Raw genomic sequence first — 6,000 nt, forward strand, 5'->3', positions numbered from 1 at the left:
AGAAATTATTGTAGAAAAGTGTTCAGAAGAGAATTCGATAGAAAACTAATCAATAAACTTTGATTTTTGAATTATTATATGAATTATGGAAAGTATTATGATATCGCTTAATATATTGCGATTTAAAAAACAAATTAATTTTATGTTATTTTAAGTCTAATAAATTGAAATCTTTGAAAATATTTAATTTTATGTCTTGTAACACTTAATATAAGTTCTTAAAAATTTTGATTAATTAGGTCTCACCCAATATCTTTACTATTAATTTGTATGATATGAAAGAAAATTAGCTTTATATTAAAAAATTATAAAATATATAAATATATGAATTAAAATCAATAAAATATATAATAAATAAAATAATAAATAAAATCAATAATATACATAATAAATATATTTAATAATAAACATTGATAAAATTTGATTTCGGTAATATCACTTTCAATAAGAAAATAAATTAGTTTGATATACATGTTACAATTATTTGTAAATACATTCAAGACATTAAAAATATCTGGAATCATTCCACTCTTTGAAGTTTCTTAATTCAATAATATTATAAAATTCTATACATTGTTGTGATTTCACCTTATAACTTGAAGAAAATGTTGAACAAAATGTTTTCTATTATAATAATCCATTATAATTATAAATTTATGTGCAATATGTAATTGTATCTCATATCTTATATCAATATCTTTCGTATTTGATAGCTCATACACTTCTTTCATAACCTTGTTCATCTTATGCAATTTGTCCTGTAAAATACTTTAAAAAAATATTATTAAAAATAATATAATTTTGAAAATAATAATGATTGAAACATGATAATTTAAATATGATTAGTACTATAAAAAAAATATAACTAATGTTTTAAATTAATTTATATTTTTATAATTTTCAAGAATGAAACAAAAAATCTCATATATTTCTAGAATATAATATAAAAGAAAATTAGGAAATAAAATGAACAAAATTTTTTTAAATTTGAAAAAAAAAATTTTTTTTAAATTATATTTTAGTATATATGAAAATGTAACCTAAAAATATAATTTTAATATCTTTATATTTAATATTTATTATTAAATACAATTTTAATTTTGATAATTTTATTTTTAATTATATATTGAAGACTAGAAAAATCTATAATTAAATAATTTGGATTCAATTATTGATACATATTGATTCATTTTCAATTAGATTATTTTTTTTTTTGACGATTAATAAATTCTTTACATTAGCAACACGATAAAAGATAATACAATAAAATTTTACTATAGTTACGATTTCGGTTCGATTTAGTAGATTTTGTTATCTCTTTTATCATAAAAATTTTTTTTATATAATTATTATCATTATATAATATAGTCTATAAATAATATAAAACCACTGTTAGTTTCATTAATTCGAAGAGTACTTCATTTAAAAATATTCATCATAAAAAATATTCATATTAAAATTTTATGTTATATTAATTATGTATATACATATGATATTGAATGGAGATTTAAAATTTAAATAATTTAAATAATTTAATTATTAATATTTGTGGTTATTTGATCATAAATGATGAAAAATAGAAAAAAAATTAATGAATGTTAAATGTAAAAATTAAAATTACATATTGACCTTATTACAATCTAAAAGGCATAGAAAAGGCAAAGAATATTTCTTTTTCATTTAAAAGAAAAAAATATTATTTCCTTATTTCCATATTTCTTTTCTTCATTTTTTTTTGTACCGAAATACAGAAATAGATAAATAAGTTTTCTATCATTTTTATAAAAATTGTAATAATATAAGTAATTTCATAATTACTCATAGTACTTTATGAAATATATAAATAATAAATATAAAATACATTATAACATAATTTTATAATTTCATAAAGATCAATAAAAAGTATATGAAAATGATTTTATCAAAATTTTTGCGTGCATTTTTATTTATCAAATTCTCATTGATTCAAAGATATAAAATCACGTTATAATCATCATATTCTTTACACATACTTTTTATATTCTATTATTCTTATATTCTATATATAAGAATATTTGGGAAAAAATACACATAAATTTATATTAATATAAAATACTAATATGAAGTTGTTCATGAAAAATAAATATTTCTTAAATTTATCAATTATATAATCTGACAATTAATAATTATATTACCATAAGTTATGAGAAATTTAGAATATATCATTACATACTTTTGAAAAAAAAATATAATCTTAAATTCAGAAATATATATTTTTCTATTCAATTATTTTTAATTTCATTAACACTTTTCTCTTATATATAATTTACCTTACAAATATTATAAAAGTAAAAATCCCCAAATACATAGTTGCTATTATTATATATATGAGAATACTTAAATCGAATTTTTGTCTTTCTTCTTTGGAAATAATATAAAACCAATTTAGTAAAATCATACTTATCATTATTGTGCTAGATATAATTAATATTTGTATTACTTGGAAAAAAGTTTTTTTATAATTTTTCTCAACTCCGAATGATTTTAAAATATTGTCTATTTGTTCACATTTTGCAATAATTTTTCTTGAACGCTACAATGAAAAAAAGAAAAAAAGTTAAAGAAATATAAAAAAAAATTTAAATTTAAAAAAAGTTTAAAAAGTCAAAAAATATATAATATTAGATGTTAATATGTATGTCATTTTTCGATTCTGGAAGTCAAAACAAACACAGAAATTAATATACAAATATTGATTGAATCTTATTCTTTAATAAGTCATGTACAATTTTTAATTTAAATAACTTTAAATTATATTAAATGAAATGAACAGTAAACTACATTATGACAGAGACAAATCGGTTTCATTTCACTTGCTTTATTTATTACGAATTTAAATTGTCAAAATTTAATAAAAAAGTTTTCAACATTTTCGTGTATCAACTGTTTTATTTGTTTTATATATTGTTATAATATGAAAAGAATAAAATTAAAAAATTGTAGCTAAGCAGCAGTTATATGCATAGAAAAGAATTGCTTACAATATTGATTTTTATAACATGTCGTAAAATCGGTGAGGAAACCTGTTTTCTAGATAATTCTAATTAATATCATTTTCAGAATATAATAATATCAACATTATTTTATGTTTCAATATATTTAATATAATTCAATATATTTGTATATGAAAGTAAATATTTACATTATTTTATTTGTAAATATGGTCATATGAAGTAATCTCTCATTCAATCAAGTTATATAATAAAAACATATCATAAATTATAAAACAAATCATAAATTTTATGACTATTTATTGGTTACGAAAAAATTTTTTCCTGTCATTCATAATAATTTTTTAACTAATTTTGACTATTATCAAATAATAATACAATTATTTGATATTTTTTATATTGTATATTATGATAAACAGTCATAAGATTCATGAATTTGAATATTTATTATGAATATAATTTATATAATTTAGAATTTTTTCTTCTAAAAATTGATTTTTAATATTTTTTAATGATCTTTTGCCTGAAAATTAAGATTAGTTATTATGAAAATCCAAATATTAATGAAAAACCATCAAATATTTATAAGATATTATTGTAATTTGATCATTGTAATTTCGAATATCTAAGAATTGTTTTATATTTTATAATTTTTGGATTTAAGAACGTAATTTAAAGCCCATTATAATTTATTAGAAAATAAATTTTTAGTCATTATTCATATTGCTATATATATTCATATTAACAAGAAAACAAATATGGACTGCATGTTGAATAAATAATATGAATAACGTACAAAAAAATTTTATGTATAATAATAATAATTTTTGTATAATAATAATTTTGGAAATATTTCGAAAAATAAGACTGAGTGACAGTTATGAGAAAAAAAAATTATTTAAAATGTTGATTTCAAAATATCCAAAAATCATCAAAATCGATAAAAAAAACTTTCTTTGATAAATTAGATAAAATAAAAATTTTATCAGAAAATAGAATATTAATTTTTTACAATTATAAAAAAATAGATTTTCTTTAAAAGCCAAATGCCGAAAAAAATTTTGTAAATTTTTCAAAGAAAAAAAAGATCTCATTTAAAAGAAATCATTAGATTAAATCTAATAATGAGAAAATAAAAACATTTAAAATGAAATCAGATAAAAAATTGTAATATAATTTTTTTTTAAATTATAATAATTTAAATATCAACTTTTGATAAAAATTTAATATTCTTTTAATTTCTGATATTTCAGTATAAGAAAAATAATAATATAACAAAAATATTTTATATTAACAAAAAATGGCATGTTATTTATAATTTTTTATAAAGTATAGCATAATTATAAAGCATTAATTGTAAAATATTATATATTTTAAAAATTTCTTGTTCATAATATTATGCGTTATATTAATGAAATTGATCCATATGTATTAATGTTATATACAGTGTTATATACAATTAACTTATACAATTAATTAAAATAGTATCAACTTTAACATTTAAAATTCAAATCGAATATTTGATGCTTATCTAGACAAGTGCATTTTAACATATAAACAAAAAAAAGGAAATGTATATGAATGAAATAAAGAATCAATTAAAGAATTAAATTTAATTAAATATTTCCGATATACGTACTTGGAAGTATATACTCTGAAATTTTATTTCTAGAATTAATAAAAATAACAATGAACATTAAAATTGACAAAAAACGGAATGTTAAAACAAACACTACTATATATATATCAATTAAGCAAGCTTTTTTAGTTTAGTTTATTTAATTATTTATATATATTATTATATATTATTGTTGTTTTAGAAATACTTACTTCTGTATTCAGCATTCCAAGAATTATAAAAATTATGATGCCTATAATATTAATATATATAGTCAGTTTATAACTGATCTCTTGATATGCAGGCCAATTTTTATAATTTATGTTTATTATTTCATTTGTATATGTAGCATATAAAATGATACATATGCTAGCGTATATTATACTCCAGTCATATCGCAATCGTCCTTTAGATTCAAATATACGTAGACCAAATATCTCATTAATAATAATGATATGTATTAGTGAAGCATATTGAGTTTCTGGTGTCCATTCTAAGATTTTTGTTTTAAACGCATCAATTATTACTTCTAAAAGCGCATATTAAAATTCTGATAAACAAATCTATGATAAATAAGAATTGCCACAGATTTTTATAAAATTATATAGTTAAAATTATATTATATAAATTACAATTTCATAAAAATAATATAAATTTAATATTATAGTTTAATAAAATTATTATTAAACTATAATAAGCTTTTTTAAACATTTTCTTAATAAATTTCAAACGTGAATACAATTTTAAAAATATATGTGTTCAAATTTGTAATGTAAAATTTTTTCTAAAATATATAAACTATGTACAATATCTGTATTAATTAATATGAAAAAAATAGATAATAGATTTAATATCTAAAAATATTAGTGAAATGGATCTTTCTAAAAAAAATAATAATTCTCTATCCTTATTATCAAGAAGATTGTTTCCTTACATGAAGAGAAATTCTATATTTATTTGTAGATATTTACTAACCTTTCATATTGTTTTATATTCTTTTAGTTATTATATTATTGTTTCATATTTTTTTTAGTTTTGTTCACGCAAATAATTATATTTATTAGTAAAAAAATTATATTTATTTATTTTATTAAAAATTTTCACTTATTTTATTAATTATCAATTTCTTCTTTTTTATATTCCTTCTAAATTACTACGTACAATTGTAAATTATAAAATAAATAGGTTTATCTGCTTGTTTATCGTTATAACTTCTTTCGCATCTTCTTTATGACTAATACGATTAAAGATAATCGTTATATTATCTGAAACTATATTTATAATTGTATGTTTTTAACATAATTCTCCTTTAAAATTAATCGAAAATGGTATGTGTCATTTTATTTATTTATCAATGAAGATACAAATTAAAATGAAGTTTATAATGAAGTT

General features: G+C 17.1%; 1 long non-coding RNA gene across 1 annotated transcript; it reads right to left on the reverse strand.

The window, feature by feature from the left end:
- Positions 1-434: 434 nt before the first annotated feature.
- LOC133667234 (uncharacterized) lies at positions 435-5,794 on the reverse strand. The gene is made up of 3 exons (XR_009832537.1): positions 5,584-5,794; positions 4,821-5,137; positions 435-2,572 (listed from the first exon to the last, which is right to left on the reverse strand). It is a non-coding gene; the product is annotated as an uncharacterized LOC133667234 (long non-coding RNA).
- Between the last annotated feature and the right edge of the window lie 206 nt (positions 5,795-6,000).

The sequence above is a fragment of the Apis cerana genome, linkage group LG14, assembly GCF_029169275.1.
Source record: "Apis cerana isolate GH-2021 linkage group LG14, AcerK_1.0, whole genome shotgun sequence".
NCBI classification, from domain to species: Eukaryota; Metazoa; Arthropoda; class Insecta; order Hymenoptera; family Apidae; genus Apis; species Apis cerana.